We start from the raw sequence: 20,109 nt of genomic DNA on the forward strand, positions 1-20,109 counted from the left end.
GGCTGTATATTTTGGGAGAAACCGGGCATTTCTGGGAGGTGATGTTGTATTCTTGAGGAGAAAACTGTTGTTCCTGGGAAAATATGTCATATTTTGTATAGAAAACGGATGTTTCTGGGGGAAAATAGCATCAATTTGGGTAGTAAATTGTTATTTCTGGGAGGAAATGTCATCTACTTGGGACAAAACTGCAATTTCTGGGAGAAAATGTCATATTTCTGGGAGAAAATATCGTATTCCTGAAGAGAAAAGAGGTGTTCTTGTGTTAAAGATTTGTACTTTGCGGGATAGAACTGCAATTTCTTGCAATAAATGTCGTATTTTTTGTAGAAAACTGCTATTTCTGGCAGAAAGCGTCAAATTTTTGAGGAGAAAACTGCAATTTCTGGGAGACGATGTCATATTTCCGAGAGAAAAAGGGTATTTCTGGCAGAAAATGTCATTTTTTGAGAGAGAAATCTGGTATTTCTGGGAGAAAATGTCCTATTTTTGGACAGAATACTTGTATTTCTGGGAGGAAACGTCATATTCTTGGGGAGAAAACGGGCCCATCTGTTTGAAACGGCCGTATATTTTTGGAGAAAACGGGCATTTCTGGGAGGTGATGTCGTATTCTTGAGGAGAAAACTGTTGTTCCTGGGAAAATATGTCATATTTTGTATAGAAAACGGATGTTTCTGGGGGAAAATATCATGTTTTTGGGTAGTAAATTGTTATTTCTGGGAGGAAATGTCATCTACTTGGGACAAAACTGCAATTTCTGGGAGAAAATGTCATATTTCTGGGAGAAAATATCGTATTCCTGAAGAGAAAAGAGGTGTTCTTGTGTTAAAGATTTGTACTTTGCGGGATAGAACTGCAATTTCTTGCAATAAATGTCGTATTTTTTGTAGAAAACTGCTATTTCTGGCAGAAAGCGTCAAATTTTTGAGGAGAAAACTGCAATTTCTGGGAGACGATGTCATATTTCCGAGAGAAAAAGGGTATTTCTGGCAGAAAATGTCATTTTTTGAGAGAGAAATCTGGTATTTCTGGGAGAAAATGTCCTATTTTTGGACAGAATACTTGTATTTCTGGGAGGAAACGTCATATTCTTGGGGAGAAATCGGGCCTGTTTGAAACGGCTGTATATTTTGGGAGAAACCTGGCATTTCTGGGAGGTGATGTTGTATTCTTGAGAAGAAAACTGTTGTTCCTGGGAAAATATGTCATATTTTGTATGGAAAACCGATGTTTCTGGGGGAAAATATAATGTTTTTGGATAGTAAATTGTTATTTCTGGGAGGAAATGTCATCTACTTGGGACAAAACTGCAATTTCTGGGAGAAAATGTCATATTTCTGGGAGAAAATATCGTATTTGTGCAGAGAAAAGCGGTGTTCTTGTGTTAAAGATTTGTATTTCGGGGGATAGAACTGCAATTTCTTGCAATACATGTCGTATTTTTTGTAGAAAACTGCGATTTCTGGCAGAAAGCGTCAAATTTTTGAGGAGAAAACTGCAATTTCTGGGAGACGATGTCGTATTTCCGAGAGAAAACGGGTATTTCTGGCAGAAAATGTCATTTTTTGAGAGAGAAATCTGGTATTTCTGGGAGAAAATGTCCTATTTTTGGACAGAATACTTGTATTTCTGAGAGGAAACGTCATATTCTTGGGGAGAAAACGGGCCCATTTGTTTGAAACGGCCGTATGTTTTGGGAGAAACCGGGCATGTCTGGGAGGTGATGTCGTATTCTTGAGGAGAAAACTGTTGTTCCTGGGAAAATATGTCATATTTTGTATAGAAAACGGATGTTTCTGGGGGAAAATAGCATCAATTTGGGTAGTAAATTGTTATTTCTGGGAGGAAATGTCATCTACTTGGGACAAAACTGCAATTTCTGGGAGAAAATGTCATATTTCTGGGAGAAAATATCGTATTTCTGAAGAGAAAAGCGGTGTTCTTGTGTTAAAGATTTGTACTTTGCGGGATAGAACTGCAATTTCTTGCAATAAATGTCGTATTTTTTGTAGAAAACTGCTATTTCTGGCAGAAAGCGTCAAATTTTTGAGGAGAAAACTGCAATTTCTGGGAGACGATGTCATATTTCCGAGAGAAAACGGGTATTTCTGGCAGAAGATGTCATTTTTTGAGAGAGAAATCTGGTATTTCTGGGAGAAAATGTCCTATTTTTGGACAGAATACTTGTATTTCTGGGAGGAAACGTCATATTCTTGGGGAGAAAACGGGCCTGTTTGAAACGGCTGTATATTTTGGGAGAAACCGGGCATTTCTGGGAGGTGATGTTGCATGCTTGAGGAGAAAACTGTTGTTCCTGGGAAAATATGTCATATTTTGTATAGAAAACGGATGTTTCTGGGGGAAAATATCATGTTTTTGGACAGTAAATTGTTATTTCTGGGAGGAAATGTCATCTACTTGGGACAAAACTGCAATTTCTGGGAGAAAATGTCATATTTCTGGGAGAAAATATCGTATTTCTGAAGAGAAAAGCGGTGTTCTTGTGTTAAAGATTTGTATTTTGGGGGATAGAACTGCAATTTCTTGCAATAAATGTCGTATTTTTTGCAGAAAACTGCTATTTCTGGCAGAAAGCGTCAAATTTTTGAGGAGAAAACTGCAATTTCTGGGAGACGATGTCATATTTCCGAGAGAAAACGGGTATTTCTGGCAGAAAATGTCATTTTTTGAGAGAGAAATCTGGTATTTCTGGGAGAAAATGTCCTATTTTTGGACAGAATACTTGTATTTCTGGGAGGAAACGTCATATTCTTGGGGAGAAATCGGGCCTGTTTGAAACGGCTGTATATTTTGGGAGAAACCGGGCATTTCTGGGAGGTGATGTTGTATTCTTGAGGAGAAAACTGTTGTTCCTGGGAAAATATGTCATATTTTGTATAGAAAACGGATGTTTCTGGGGGAAAATATCATGTTTTTGGACAGTAAATTGTTATTTCTGGGAGGAAATGTCATCTACTTGGGACAAAACTGCAATTTCTGGGAGAAAATGTCATATTTCTGGGAGAAAATATCGTATTTCTGAAGAGAAAAGAGGTGTTCTTGTGTTAAAGATTTGTACTTTGCGGGATAGAACTGCAATTTCTTGCAATAAATGTCGTATTTTTTGCAGAAAACTGCTATTTCTGGCAGAAAGCGTCAAATTTTTGAGGAGAAAACTGCAATTTCTGGGAGACGATGTCATATTTCCGAGAGAAAACGGGTATTTCTGGCAGAAGATGTCATTTTTTGAGAGAGAAATCTGGTATTTCTGGGAGAAAATGTCCTATTTTTGGACAGAATACTTGTATTTCTGAGAGGAAACGTCATATTCTGGGGGAGAAATCGGGCCTGTTTGAAACGGCCGTATATTTTGGGAGAAACCTGGCATTTCTGGGAGGTGATGTTGTATTCTTGAGAAGAAAACTGTTGTTCCTGGGAAAATATGTCATATTTTGTATGGAAAACCGATGTTTCTGGGGGAAAATATCATGTATTTGGACAGTAAATTGTTATTTCTGGGAGGAAATGTCATCTACTTGGGACAAAACTGCAATTTCTGGGAGAAAATGTCATATTTCTGAGAGAAAATATCGTATTTCTGAAGAGAAAAGAGGTGTTCTTGCGTTGAAGATTTGTATTTAGGGGGATAGAACTGCAATTTCTTGCAATAAATGTCGTATTTTTTGCAGAAAACTGCTATTTCTGGCAGAAAGCGTCAAATTTTTGAGGAGAAAACTGCAATTTCTGGGAGACGATGTCATATTTCCGAGAGAAAAAGGGTATTTCTGGCAGAAAATGTCATTTTTTGAGAGAGAAATCTGGTATTTCTGGGAGAAAATGTCCTATTTTTGGACAGAATACTTGTATTTCTGGGAGGAAACGTCATATTCTTGGGGAGAAAACGGGCCCATCTGTTTGAAACGGCCGTATATTTTTGGAGAAAACGGGCATTTCTGGGAGGTGATGTCGTATTCTTGAGGAGAAAACTGTTGTTCCTGGGAAAATATGTCATATTTTGTATAGAAAACGGATGTTTCTGGGGGAAAATATCATGTTTTTGGGTAGTAAATTGTTATTTCTGGGAGGAAATGTCATCTACTTGGGACAAAACTGCAATTTCTGGGAGAAAATGTCATATTTCTGGGAGAAAATATCGTATTTGTGCAGAGAAAAGCGGTGTTCTTGTGTTAAAGATTTGTACTTTGCGGGATAGAACTGCAATTTCTTGCAATAAATGTCGTATTTTTTGTAGAAAACTGCTATTTCTGGCAGAAAGCGTCAAATTTTTGAGGAGAAAACTGCAATTTCTGGGAGACGATGTCATATTTCCGAGAGAAAAAGGGTATTTCTGGCAGAAAATGTCATTTTTTGAGAGAGAAATCTGGTATTTCTGGGAGAAAATGTCCTATTTTTGGACAGAATACTTGTATTTCTGGGAGGAAACGTCATATTCTTGGGGAGAAATCGGGCCTGTTTGAAACGGCTGTATATTTTGGGAGAAACCTGGCATTTCTGGGAGGTGATGTTGTATTCTTGAGAAGAAAACTGTTGTTCCTGGGAAAATATGTCATATTTTGTATGGAAAACGGATGTTTCTGGGGGAAAATATAATGTTTTTGGATAGTAAATTGTTATTTCTGGGAGGAAATGTCATCTACTTGGGACAAAACTGCAATTTCTGGGAGAAAATGTCATATTTCTGGGAGAAAATATCGTATTTGTGCAGAGAAAAGCGGTGTTCTTGTGTTAAAGATTTGTATTTCGGGGGATAGAACTGCAATTTCTTGCAATACATGTCGTATTTTTTGTAGAAAACTGCGATTTCTGGCAGAAAGCGTCAAATTTTTGAGGAGAAAACTGCAATTTCTGGGAGACGATGTCGTATTTCCGAGAGAAAACGGGTATTTCTGGCAGAAAATGTCATTTTTTGAGAGAGAAATCTGGTATTTCTGGGAGAAAATGTCCTATTTTTGGACAGAATACTTGTATTTCTGAGAGGAAACGTCATATTCTTGTGGAGAAAACGGGCCCATTTGTTTGAAACGGCCGTATGTTTTGGGAGAAACCGGGCATGTCTGGGAGGTGATGTCGTATTCTTGAGGAGAAAACTGTTGTTCCTGGGAAAATATGTCATATTTTGTATAGAAAACGGATGTTTCTGGGGGAAAATATCATGTTTTTGGATAGTAAATTGTTATTTCTGGGAGGAAATGTCATCTACTTGGGACAAAACTGCAATTTCTGGGAGAAAATGTCATATTTCTGGGAGAAAATATCGTATTTCTGAAGAGAAAAGCGGTGTTCTTGTGTTAAAGATTTGTATTTTGGGGGATAGAACTGCAATTTCTTGCAATAAATGTCGTATTTTTTGCAGAAAACTGCTATTTCTGGCAGAAAGCGTCAAATTTTTGAGGAGAAAACTGCAATTTCTGGGAGACGATGTCATATTTCCGAGAGAAAACGGGTATTTCTGGCAGAAAATGTCATTTTTTGAGAGAGAAATCTGGTATTTCTGGGAGAAAATGTCCTATTTTTGGACAGAATACTTGTATTTCTGGGAGGAAACGTCATATTCTTGGGGAGAAATCGGGCCTGTTTGAAACGGCCGTATATTTTGGGAGAAACCTGGCATTTCTGGGAGGTGATGTTGTATTCTTGAGAAGAAAACTGTTGTTCCTGGGAAAATATGTCATATTTTGTATGGAAAACCGATGTTTCTGGGGGAAAATATCATGTATTTGGACAGTAAATTGTTATTTCTGGGAGGAAATGTCATCTACTTGGGACAAAACTGCAATTTCTGGGAGAAAATGTCATATTTCTGGGAGAAAATATCGTATTTCTGAAGAGAAAAGCGGTGTTCTTGTGTTAAAGATTTGTACTTTGCGGGATAGAACTGCAAGTTCTTGCAATAAATGTCGTATTTTTTGCAGAAAACTGCTATTTCTGGCAGAAAGCGTCAAATTTTTGAGGAGAAAACTGCAATTTCTGGGAGACGATGTCATATTTCCGAGAGAAAAAGGGTATTTCTGGCAGAAAATGTCATTTTTTGAGAGAGAAATCTGGTATTTCTGGGAGAAAATGTCCTATTTTTGGACAGAATACTTGTATTTCTGGGAGGAAACGTCATATTCTTGGGGAGAAAACGGGCCCATCTGTTTGAAACGGCCGTATATTTTTGGAGAAAACGGGCATTTCTGGGAGGTGATGTCGTATTCTTGAGGAGAAAACTGTTGTTCCTGGGAAAATATGTCATATTTTGTATAGAAAACGGATGTTTCTGGGGGAAAATATCATGTTTTTGGGTAGTAAATTGTTATTTCTGGGAGGAAATGTCATCTACTTGGGACAAAACTGCAATTTCTGGGAGAAAATGTCATATTTCTGGGAGAAAATATCGTATTCCTGAAGAGAAAAGAGGTGTTCTTGTGTTAAAGATTTGTACTTTGCGGGATAGAACTGCAATTTCTTGCAATAAATGTCGTATTTTTTGTAGAAAACTGCTATTTCTGGCAGAAAGCGTCAAATTTTTGAGGAGAAAACTGCAATTTCTGGGAGACGATGTCATATTTCCGAGAGAAAAAGGGTATTTCTGGCAGAAAATGTCATTTTTTGAGAGAGAAATCTGGTATTTCTGGGAGAAAATGTCCTATTTTTGGACAGAATACTTGTATTTCTGGGAGGAAACGTCATATTCTTGGGGAGAAATCGGGCCTGTTTGAAACGGCTGTATATTTTGGGAGAAACCTGGCATTTCTGGGAGGTGATGTTGTATTCTTGAGAAGAAAACTGTTGTTCCTGGGAAAATATGTCATATTTTGTATGGAAAACCGATGTTTCTGGGGGAAAATATAATGTTTTTGGATAGTAAATTGTTATTTCTGGGAGGAAATGTCATCTACTTGGGACAAAACTGCAATTTCTGGGAGTAAATGTCATATTTCTGGGAGAAAATATCGTATTTGTGCAGAGAAAAGCGGTGTTCTTGTGTTAAAGATTTGTATTTCGGGGGATAGAACTGCAATTTCTTGCAATACATGTCGTATTTTTTGTAGAAAACTGCGATTTCTGGCAGAAAGCGTCAAATTTTTGAGGAGAAAACTGCAATTTCTGGGAGACGATGTCGTATTTCCGAGAGAAAACGGGTATTTCTGGCAGAAAATGTCATTTTTTGAGAGAGAAATCTGGTATTTCTGGGAGAAAATGTCCTATTTTTGGACAGAATACTTGTATTTCTGAGAGGAAACGTCATATTCTTGGGGAGAAAACGGGCCCATTTGTTTGAAACGGCCGTATGTTTTGGGAGAAACCGGGCATGTCTGGGAGGTGATGTCGTATTCTTGAGGAGAAAACTGTTGTTCCTGGGAAAATATGTCATATTTTGTATAGAAAACGGATGTTTCTGGGGGAAAATATCATGTTTTTGGATAGTAAATTGTTATTTCTGGGAGGAAATGTCATCTACTTGGGACAAAACTGCAATTTCTGGGAGAAAATGTCATATTTCTGGGAGAAAATATCGTATTTCTGAAGAGAAAAGCGGTGTTCTTGTGTTAAAGATTTGTACTTTGCGGGATAGAACTGCAATTTCTTGCAATAAATGTCGTATTTTTTGTAGAAAACTGCTATTTCTGGCAGAAAGCGTCAAATTTTTGAGGAGAAAACTGCAATTTCTGGGAGACGATGTCATATTTCCGAGAGAAAACGGGTATTTCTGGCAGAAGATGTCATTTTTTGAGAGAGAAATCTGGTATTTCTGGGAGAAAATGTCCTATTTTTGGACAGAATACTTGTATTTCTGGGAGGAAACGTCATATTCTTGGGGAGAAAACGGGCCTGTTTGAAACGGCTGTATATTTTGGGAGAAACCGGGCATTTCTGGGAGGTGATGTTGCATGCTTGAGGAGAAAACTGTTGTTCCTGGGAAAATATGTCATATTTTGTATAGAAAACGGATGTTTCTGGGGGAAAATATCATGTTTTTGGGTAGTAAATGGTTATTTCTGGGAGGAAATGTCATCTACTTGGGACAAAACTGCAATTTCTGGGAGAAAATGTCATATTTCTGAGAGAAAATATCGTATTTCTGAAGAGAAAAGAGGTGTTCTTGCGTTGAAGATTTGTATTTAGGGGGATAGAACTGCAATTTCTTGCAATAAATGTCGTATTTTTTGCAGAAAACTGCTATTTCTGGCAGAAAGCGTCAAATTTTTGAGGAGAAAACTGCAATTTCTGGGAGACGATGTCATATTTCCGAGAGAAAAGGGGTATTTCTGGCAGAAAATGTCATTTTTTGAGAGAGAAATCTGGTATTTCTGGGAGAAAATGTCCTATTTTTGGACAGAATACTTGTATTTCTGGGAGGAAACGTCATATTCTTGGGGAGAAATCGGGCCTGTTTGAAACGGCTGTATATTTTGGGAGAAACCGGGCATTTCTGGGAGGTGATGTTGTATTCTTGAGGAGAAAACTGTTGTTCCTGGGAAAATATGTCATATTTTGTATAGAAAACGGATGTTTCTGGGGGAAAATATCATGTTTTTGGGTAGTAAATTGTTATTTCTGGGAGGAAATGTCATCTACTTGGGACAAAACTGCAATTTCTGGGAGAAAATGTCATATTTCTGGGAGAAAATATCGTATTCCTGAAGAGAAAAGAGGTGTTCTTGTGTTAAAGATTTGTACTTTGCGGGATAGAACTGCAATTTCTTGCAATAAATGTCGTATTTTTTGTAGAAAACTGCTATTTCTGGCAGAAAGCGTCAAATTTTTGAGGAGAAAACTGCAATTTCTGGGAGACGATGTCATATTTCCGAGAGAAAACGGGTATTTCTGGCAGAAGATGTCATTTTTTGAGAGAGAAATCTGGTATTTCTGGGAGAAAATGTCCTATTTTTGGACAGAATACTTGTATTTCTGGGAGGAAACGTCATATTCTTGGGGAGAAAACGGGCCTGTTTGAAACGGCTGTATATTTTGGGAGAAACCGGGCATTTCTGGGAGGTGATGTTGCATGCTTGAGGAGAAAACTGTTGTTCCTGGGAAAATATGTCATATTTTGTATAGAAAACGGATGTTTCTGGGGGAAAATATCATGTTTTTGGGTAGTAAATGGTTATTTCTGGGAGGAAATGTCATCTACTTGGGACAAAACTGCAATTTCTGGGAGAAAATGTCATATTTCTGAGAGAAAATATCGTATTTCTGAAGAGAAAAGAGGTGTTCTTGCGTTGAAGATCTGTATTTAGGGGGATAGAACTGCAATTTCTTGCAATAAATGTCGTATTTTTTGCAGAAAACTGCTATTTCTGGCAGAAAGCGTCAAATTTTTGAGGAGAAAACTGCAATTTCTGGGAGACGATGTCATATTTCCGAGAGAAAAGGGGTATTTCTGGCAGAAAATGTCATTTTTTGAGAGAGAAATCTGGTATTTCTGGGAGAAAATGTCCTATTTTTGGACAGAATACTTGTATTTCTGGGAGGAAACGTCATATTCTTGGGGAGAAATCGGGCCTGTTTGAAACGGCTGTATATTTTGGGAGAAACCGGGCATTTCTGGGAGGTGATGTTGTATTCTTGAGGAGAAAACTGTTGTTCCTGGGAAAATATGTCATATTTTGTATAGAAAACGGATGTTTCTGGGGGAAAATATCATGTTTTTGGGTAGTAAATTGTTATTTCTGGGAGGAAATGTCATCTACTTGGGACAAAACTGCAATTTCTGGGAGAAAATGTCATATTTCTGGGAGAAAATATCGTATTCCTGAAGAGAAAAGAGGTGTTCTTGTGTTAAAGATTTGTACTTTGCGGGATAGAACTGCAATTTCTTGCAATAAATGTCGTATTTTTTGTAGAAAACTGCTATTTCTGGCAGAAAGCGTCAAATTTTTGAGGAGAAAACTGCAATTTCTGGGAGACGATGTCATATTTCCGAGAGAAAAAGGGTATTTCTGGCAGAAAATGTCATTTTTTGAGAGAGAAATCTGGTATTTCTGGGAGAAAATGTCCTATTTTTGGACAGAATACTTGTATTTCTGGGAGGAAACGTCATATTCTTGGGGAGAAAACGGGCCCATCTGTTTGAAACGGCCGTATATTTTTGGAGAAAACGGGCATTTCTGGGAGGTGATGTTGTATTCTTGAGGAGAAAACTGTTGTTCCTGGGAAAATATGTCATATTTTGTATAGAAAACGGATGTTTCTGGGGGAAAATATCATGTTTTTGGGTAGTAAATTGTTATTTCTGGGAGGAAATGTCATCTACTTGGGACAAAACTGCAATTTCTGGGAGAAAATGTCATATTTCTGGGAGAAAATATCGTATTCCTGAAGAGAAAAGAGGTGTTCTTGTGTTAAAGATTTGTACTTTGCGGGATAGAACTGCAATTTCTTGCAATAAATGTCGTATTTTTTGTAGAAAACTGCTATTTCTGGCAGAAAGCGTCAAATTTTTGAGGAGAAAACTGCAATTTCTGGGAGACGATGTCATATTTCCGAGAGAAAAGGGGTATTTCTGGCAGAAAATGTCATTTTTTGAGAGAGAAATCTGGTATTTCTGGGAGAAAATGTCCTATTTTTGGACAGAATACTTGTATTTCTGGGAGGAAACGTCATATTCTTGGGGAGAAATCGGGCCTGTTTGAAACGGCTGTATATTTTGGGAGAAACCTGGCATTTCTGGGAGGTGATGTTGTATTCTTGAGAAGAAAACTGTTGTTCCTGGGAAAATATGTCATATTTTGTATGGAAAACCGATGTTTCTAGGGGAAAATATAATGTTTTTGGATAGTAAATTGTTATTTCTGGGAGGAAATGTCATCTACTTGGGACAAAACTGCAATTTCTGGGAGAAAATGTCATATTTCTGGGAGAAAATATCGTATTTGTGCAGAGAAAAGCGGTGTTCTTGTGTTAAAGATTTGTATTTCGGGGGATAGAACTGCAATTTCTTGCAATACATGTCGTATTTTTTGTAGAAAACTGCGATTTCTGGCAGAAAGCGTCAAATTTTTGAGGAGAAAACTGCAATTTCTGGGAGACGATGTCGTATTTCCGAGAGAAAACGGGTATTTCTGGCAGAAAATGTCATTTTTTGAGAGAGAAATCTGGTATTTCTGGGAGAAAATGTCCTATTTTTGGACAGAATACTTGTATTTCTGAGAGGAAACGTCATATTCTTGGGGAGAAAACGGGCCCATTTGTTTGAAACGGCCGTATGTTTTGGGAGAAACCGGGCATGTCTGGGAGGTGATGTCGTATTCTTGAGGAGAAAACTGTTGTTCCTGGGAAAATATGTCATATTTTGTATAGAAAACGGATGTTTCTGGGGGAAAATATCATGTTTTTGGACAGTAAATTGTTATTTCTGGGAGGAAATGTCATCTACTTGGGACAAAACTGCAATTTCTGGGAGAAAATGTCATATTTCTGGGAGAAAATATCGTATTTCTGAAGAGAAAAGAGGTGTTCTTGTGTTAAAGATTTGTACTTTGCGGGATAGAACTGCAATTTCTTGCAATAAATGTCGTATTTTTTGTAGAAAACTGCTATTTCTGGCAGAAAGCGTCAAATTTTTGAGGAGAAAACTGCAATTTCTGGGAGACGATGTCATATTTCCGAGAGAAAACGGGTATTTCTGGCAGAAGATGTCATTTTTTGAGAGAGAAATCTGGTATTTCTGGGAGAAAATGTCCTATTTTTGGACAGAATACTTGTATTTCTGGGAGGAAACGTCATATTCTTGGGGAGAAAACGGGCCTGTTTGAAACGGCTGTATATTTTGGGAGAAACCGGGCATTTCTGGGAGGTGATGTTGCATGCTTGAGGAGAAAACTGTTGTTCCTGGGAAAATATGTCATATTTTGTATAGAATACGGATGTTTCTGGGGGAAAATATCATGTTTTTGGACAGTAAATTGTTATTTCTGGGAGGAAATGTCATCTACTTGGGACAAAACTGCAATTTCTGGGAGAAAATGTCGTATTTCTGAAGAGAAAAGCGGTGTTCTTGTGTTAAAGATTTGTATTTTGGGGGATAGAACTGCAATTTCTTGCAATAAATGTCGTATTTTTTGCAGAAAACTGCTATTTCTGGCAGAAAGCGTCAAATTTTTGAGGAGAAAACTGCAATTTCTGGGAGACGATGTCATATTTCCGAGAGAAAACGGGTATTTCTGGCAGAAGATGTCATTTTTTGAGAGAGAAATCTGGTATTTCTGGGAGAAAATGTCCTATTTTTGGACAGAATACTTGTATTTCTGGGAGGAAACGTCATATTCTTGGGGAGAAATCGGGCCTGTTTGAAACGGCTGTATATTTTGGGAGAAACCGGGCATTTCTGGGAGGTGATGTTGTATTCTTGAGGAGAAAACTGTTGTTCCTGGGAAAATATGTCATATTTTGTATAGAAAACGGATGTTTCTGGGGGAAAATATCATGTTTTTGGACAGTAAATTGTTATTTCTGGGAGGAAATGTCATCTACTTGGGACAAAACTGCAATTTCTGGGAGAAAATGTCATATTTCTGGGAGAAAATATCGTATTTCTGAAGAGAAAAGAGGTGTTCTTGTGTTAAAGATTTGTATTTTGGGGGATAGAACTGCAATTTCTTGCAATACATGTCGTATATTTTGTAGAAAACTGCGATTTCTGGCAGAAAGCGTCAAATTTTTGAGGAGAAAACTGCAATTTCTGGGAGACGATGTCATATTTCCGAGAGAAAACGGGTATTTCTGGCAGAAGATGTCATTTTTTGAGAGAGAAATCTGGTATTTCTGGGAGAAAATGTCCTATTTTTGGACAGAATACTTGTATTTCTGAGAGGAAACGTCATATTCTTGGGGAGAAATCGGGCCTGTTTGAAACGGCTGTATATTTTGGGAGAAACCTGGCATTTATGGGAGGTGATGTTGTATTCTTGAGAAGAAAACTGTTGTTCCTGGGAAAATATGTCATATTTTGTATGGAAAACCGATGTTTCTGGGAGAAAATATCATGTATTTGGACAGTAAATTGTTATTTCTGGGAGGAAATGTCATCTACTTGGGACAAAACTGCAATTTCTGGGAGAAAATGTCATATTTCTGGGAGAAAATATCGTATTTGTGCAGAGAAAAGCGGTGTTCTTGTGTTAAAGATTTGAATTTTGGGGGATAGAACTGCAATTTCTTGCAATACATGTCGCATATTTTGTAGAAAACTGCGATTTCTGGCAGAAAGCGTCAAATTTTTGAGGAGAAAACTGCAATTTCTGGGAGACGATGTCATATTTCCGAGAGAAAAGGGGTATTTCTGGCAGAAAATGTCATTTTTTGAGAGAGAAATCTGGTATTTCTGGGAGAAAATGTCCTATTTTTGGACAGAATACTTGTATTTCTGAGAGGAAACGTCATATTCTTGGGGAGAAAACGGGCCCATTTGTTTGAAACGGCCGTATGTTTTGGGAGAAACCGGGCATTTCTGGGAGGTGATGTTGCATGCTTGAGGAGAAAACTGTTGTTCCTGGGAAAATATGTCATATTTTGTATAGAAAACGGATGTTTCTGGGGGAAAATATCATGTTTTTGGGTAGTAAATTGTTATTTCTGGGAGGAAATGTCATCTACTTGGGACAAAACTGCAATTTCTGGGAGAAAATGTCATATTTCTGGGAGAAAATATCGTATTTCTGAAGAGAAAAGCGGTGTTCTTGTGTTAAAGATTTGTACTTTGCGGGATAGAACTGCAATTTCTTGCAATACATGTCGTATTTTTTGTAGAAAACTGCTATTTCTGGCAGAAAGCGTCAAATTTTTGAGGAGAAAACTGCAATTTCTGGGAGACGATGTCATATTTCCGAGAGAAAACGGGTATTTCTGGCAGAAGATGTCATTTTTTGAGAGAGAAATCTGGTATTTCTGGGAGAAAATGTCCTATTTTTGGACAGAATACTTGTATTTCTGGGAGGAAACGTCATATTCTTGGGGAGAAATCGGGCCTGTTTGAAACGGCTGTATATTTTGGGAGAAACCGGGCATTTCTGGGAGGTGATGTTGTATTCTTGAGGAGAAAACTGTTGTTCCTGGGAAAATATGTCATATTTTGTATAGAAAACGGATGTTTCTGGGGGAAAATATCATGTTTTTGGACAGTAAATTGTTATTTCTGGGAGGAAATGTCATCTACTTGGGACAAAACTGCAATTTCTGGGAGAAAATGTCATATTTCTGGGAGAAAATATCGTATTTCTGAAGAGAAAAGAGGTGTTCTTGTGTTAAAGATTTGTACTTTGCGGGATAGAACTGCAATTTCTTGCAATAAATGTCGTATTTTTTGCAGAAAACTGCTATTTCTGGCAGAAAGCGTCAAATTTTTGAGGAGAAAACTGCAATTTCTGGGAGACGATGTCATATTTCCGAGAGAAAACGGGTATTTCTGGCAGAAGATGTCATTTTTTGAGAGAGAAATCTGGTATTTCTGGGAGAAAATGTCCTATTTTTGGACAGAATACTTGTATTTCTGAGAGGAAACGTCATATTCTTGGGGAGAAAACGGGCCTGTTTGAAACGGCTGTATATTTTGGGAGAAACCGGGCATTTCTGGGAGGTGATGTTGTATTCTTGAGAAGAAAACTGTTGTTCCTGGGAAAATATGTCATATTTTGTATGGAAAACGGATGTTTCTGGGGGAAAATATCATGTTTTTGGACAGTAAATTGTTATTTCTGGGAGGAAATGTCATCTACTTGGGACAAAACTGCAATTTCTGGGAGAAAATGTCATATTTCTGGGAGAAAATATCGTATTTCTGAAGAGAAAAGCGGTGTTCTTGTGTTAAAGATTTGTACTTTGCGGGATAGAACGGCAATTTCTTGCAATACATGTCGTATATTTTGTAGAAAACTGCGATTTCTGGCAGAAAGCGTCAAATTTTTGAGGAGAAAACTGCAATTTCTGGGAGACGATGTCATATTTCCGAGAGAAAAGGGGTATTTCTGGCAGAAAATGTCATTTTTTGAGAGAGAAATCTGGTATTTCTGGGAGAAAATGTCCTATTTTTGGACAGAATACTTGTATTTCTGAGAGGAAACGTCATATTCTTGGGGAGAAAAAGGGCCCATTTGTTTGAAACGGCCGTATGTTTTGGGAGAAACCGGGCATTTCTGGGAGGTGATGTTGCATGCTTGAGGAGAAAACTGTTGTTCCTGGGAAAATATGTCATATTTTGTATAGAAAACGGATGTTTCTGGGGGAAAATATCATGTTTTTGGGTAGTAAATTGTTATTTCTGGGAGGAAATGTCATCTACTTGGGACAAAACTGCAATTTCTGGGAGAAAATGTCATATTTCTGGGAGAAAATATCGTATTTCTGAAGAGAAAAGCGGTGTTCTTGTGTTAAAGATTTGTATTTTGGGGGATAGAACTGCAATTTCTTGCAATAAATGTCGTATTTTTTGTAGAAAACTGCTATTTCTGGCAGAAAGCGTCAAATTTTTGAGGAGAAAACTGCAATATCTGGGAGACGATGTCGTATTTCCGAGAGAAAACGGGTATTTCTGGCAGAAGATGTCATTTTTTGAGAGAGAAATCTGGTATTTCTGGGAGAAAATGTCCTATTTTTGGACAGAATACTTGTATTTCTGGGAGGAAACGTCATATTCTTGGGGAGAAAACGGGCCTGTTTGAAACGGCCGTATATTTTGGGAGAAACCGGGCATTTCTGGGAGGTGATGTTGTATTCTTGAGGAGAAAACTGTTGTTCCTGTGAAAATATGTCATATTTTGTATAGAAAACGGATGTTTCTGGGGGAAAATATCATGTTTTTGGACAGTAAATTGTTATTTCTGGGAGGAAATGTCATCTACTTGGGACAAAACTGCAATTTCTGGGAGAAAATGTCATATTTCTGGGAGAAAATATCGTATTTCTGAAGAGAAAAGCGGTGTTCTTGTGTTAAAGATTTGTACTTTGCGGGATAGAACTGCAATTTCTTGCAATACATGTCGTATTTTTTGTAGAAAACTGCTATTTCTGGCAGAAAGCGTCAAATTTTTGAGGAGAAAACTGCAATTTCTGGGAGACGATGTCATATTTCCGAGAGAAAACGGGTATTTCTGGCAGAAAATGTCATTTTTTGAGAGAGAAATCTGGTATTTCTGGGAGAAAATGTCCTATTTTTGGACAGAATACTTGTATTTCTGGGAGGAAACGTCATATTCTTGGGGAGAAAACGGGCCTGTTTGAAACGGCTGTATATTTTGGGAGAAACCAGGCATTTCTGGGAGGTGATGTTGCATGCTTGAGGAGAAAACTGTTGTTCCTGGGAAAATATGTCATATTTTGTATAGAAAACGGATGTTTCTGGGGGAAAATATCATGTTTTTGGATAGTAAATTGGTATTTTTGGGAGGAAATGTCATCTACTTGGGACAAAACTGCAATTTCTGGGAGAAAATGTCATATTTCTGGGAGAAAATGTCGTATTTGTGCAGAGAAAAGCGGTGTTCTTGTGTTAAAGATTAGAATTTTGGGGGATTGAACTGCAATTTCTTGCAATACATGTCGTATTTTTTGTAGAAAACTGTGATTTCTGGCAGAAAGCGTCAAATTTTTGAGGAGAAAACTGCAATTTCTGGGAGACGATGTCATATTTCCGAGAGAAAAGGGGTATTTCTGGCAGAAAATGTCATTTTTTGAGAGAGAAATCTGGTATTTCTGGGAGAAAATGTCCTATTTTTGGACAGAATACTTGTATTTCTGAGAGGAAACGTCATATTCTTGGGGAGAAATCGGGCCTGTTTGAAACGGCTGTATATTTTGGGAGAAACCGGGCATTTCTGGGAGGTGATGTTGTATTCTTGAGGAGAAAACTGTTGTTCCTGGGAAAATATGTCATATTTTGTATAGAAAACGGATGTTTCTGGGGGAAAATATCATGTTTTTGGACAGTAAATTGTTATTTCTGGGAGGAAATGTCATCTACTTGGGACAAAACTGCAATTTCTGGGAGAAAATGTCATATTTCTGGGAGAAAATATCGTATTTCTGAAGAGAAAAGAGGTGTTCTTGTGTTAAAGATTTGTACTTTGCGGGATAGAACTGCAATTTCTTGCAATAAATGTCGTATTTTTTGTAGAAAACTGCTATTTCTGGCAGAAAGCGTCAAATTTTTGAGGAGAAAACTGCAATTTCTGGGAGACGATGTCATATTTCCGAGAGAAAAGGGGTATTTCTGGCAGAAAATGTCATTTTTTGAGAGAGAAATCTGGTATTTCTGGGAGAAAATGTCCTATTTTTGGACAGAATACTTGTATTTCTGGGAGGAAACGTCATATTCTTGGGGAGAAAACGGGCCTGTTTGAAACGGCCGTATATTTTTGGAGAAAACGGGCATTTCTGGGAGGTGATGTCGTATTCTTGAGAAGAAAACTGTTGTTCCTGGGAAAATATGTCATATTTTGTATAGAAAACGGATGTTCCTGGGGGAAAATATCATGTTTTTGGACAGTAAATTGTTATTTCTGGGAGGAAATGTCATCTACTTGGGACAAAACTGCAATTTCTGGGAGAAAATGTCATATTTCTGGGAGAAAATATCGTATTTCTGAAGAGAAAAGCGGTGTTCTTGTGTTAAAGATTTGTACTTTGCGGGATAGAACTGCAATTTCTTGCAATAAATGTCGTATTTTTTGTAGAAAACTGCTATTTCTGGCAGAAAGCGTCAAATTTTTGAGGAGAAAACTGCAATTTCTGGGAGACGATGTCGTATTTCCGAGAGAAAACGGGTATTTCTGGCAGAAGATGTCATTTTTTGAGAGAGAAATCTGGTATTTCTGGGAGAAAATGTCCTATTTTTGGACAGAATACTTGTATTTCTGAGAGGAAACGTCATATTCTTGGGGAGAAAACGGGCCTGTTTGAAACGGCCGTATATTTTTGGAGAAAACGGGCATTTCTGGGAGGTGATGTCGTATTCTTGAGAAGAAAACTGTTGTTCCTGGGAATATATGTCATATTTTGTATAGAAAACGGATGTTTCTGGGGGAAAATATCATGTTTTTGGATAGTAAATTGTTATTTCTGGGAGGAAATGTCATCTACTTGGGACAAAACTGCAATTTCTGGGAGAAAATGTCATATTTCTGGGAGAAAATATCGTATTTCTGAAGAGAAAAGCGGTGTTCTTGTGTTAAAGATTTGTACTTTGCGGGATAGAACTGCAATTTCTTGCAATAAATGTCGTATTTTTTGTAGAAAACTGCTATTTCTGGCAGAAAGCGTCAAATTTTTGAGGAGAAAACTGCAATTTCTGGGAGACGATGTCGTATTTCCGAGAGAAAACGGGTATTTCTGGCAGAAGATGTCATTTTTTGAGAGAGAAATCTGGTATTTCTGGGAGAAAATGTCCTATTTTTGGACAGAATACTTGTATTTCTGGGAGGAAACGTCATATTCTTGGGGAGAAAACGGGCCTGTTTGAAACGGCCGTATATTTTGGGAGAAACCGGGCATTTCTGGGAGGTGATGTATTCTTGAGGAGAAAACTGTTGTTCCTGGGAAAATATGTCATATTTTGTATAGAAAACGGATGTTTCTGGGGGAAAATATCATGTTTTTGGACAGTAAATTGTTATTTCTGGGAGGAAATGTCATCTACTTGGGACAAAACTGCAATTTCTGGGAGAAAATGTCATATTTCTGGGAGAAAATATCGTATTTCTGAAGAGAAAAGCGGTGTTCTTGTGTTAAAGATTTGTACTTTGCGGGATAGAACTGCAATTTCTTGCAATACATGTCGTATTTTTTGTAGAAAACTGCTATTTCTGGCAGAAAGCGTCAAATTTTTGAGGAGAAAACTGCAATTTCTGGGAGACGATGTCATATTTCCGAGAGAAAAGGGGTATTTCTGGCAGAAAATGTCATTTTTTGAGAGAGAAATCTGGTATTTCTGGGAGAAAATGTCCTATTTTTGGACAGAATACTTGTATTTCTGGGAGGAAACGTCATATTCTTGGGGAGAAAACGGGCCTGTTTGAAACGGCCGTATATTTTTGGAGAAAACGGGCATTTCTGGGAGGTGATGTTGTATTCTTGAGAAGAAAACTGTTGTTCCTGGGAATATATGTCATATTTTGTATAGAAAACGGATGTTTCTGGGGGAAAATATCATGTTTTTGGGTAGTAAATTGTTATTTCTGGGAGGAAATGTCATCTACTTGGGACAAAACTGCAATTTCTGGGAGAAAATGTCATATTTCTGGGAGAAAATATCGTATTTCTGAAGAGAAAAGCGGTGTTCTTGTGTTAAAGATTTGTACTTTGCGGGATAGAACTGCAATTTCTTGCAATAAATGTCGTATTTTTTGTAGAAAACTGCTATTTCTGGCAGAAAGCGTCAAATTTTTGAGGAGAAAACTGCAATTTCTGGGAGACGATGTCATATTTCCGAGAGAAAACGGGTATTTCTGGCAGAAGATGTCATTTTTTGAGAGAGAAATCTGGTATTTCTGGGAGAAAATGTCCTATTTTTGGACAGAATACTTGTATTTCTGGGAGGAAACGTCATATTCTTGGGGAGAAAACGGGCCTGTTTGAAACGGCTGTATATTTTGGGAGAAACCGGGCATTTCTGGGAGGTGATGTTGTATTCTTGAGGAGAAAACTGTTGTTCCTGGGAAAATATGTCATATTTTGTATAGAAAACGGATGTTTCTGGGGGAAAATATCATGTTTTTGGACAGTAAATTGTTATTTCTGGGAGGAAATGTCATCTACTTGGGACAAAACTGCAATTTCTGGGAGAAAATGTCATATTTCTGGGAGAAAATATCGTATTTCTGAAGAGAAAAGCGGTGTTCTTGTGTTAAAGATTTGTACTTTGCGGGATAGAACTGCAATTTCTTGCAATACATGTCGTATTTTTTGTAGAAAACTGCTATTTCTGGCAGAAAGCGTCAAATTTTTGAGGAGAAAACTGCAATTTCTGGGAGACGATGTCATATTTCCGAGAGAAAAGGGGTATTTCTGGCAGAAAATGTCATTTTTTGAGAGAGAAATCTGGTATTTCTGGGAGAAAATGTCCTATTTTTGGACAGAATACTTGTATTTCTGGGAGGAAACGTCATA

This window comes from Lagopus muta, assembly GCF_023343835.1.
Source record: "Lagopus muta isolate bLagMut1 chromosome W unlocalized genomic scaffold, bLagMut1 primary SUPER_W_unloc_1, whole genome shotgun sequence".
Lineage (NCBI taxonomy): Eukaryota > Metazoa > Chordata > Aves > Galliformes > Phasianidae > Lagopus > Lagopus muta.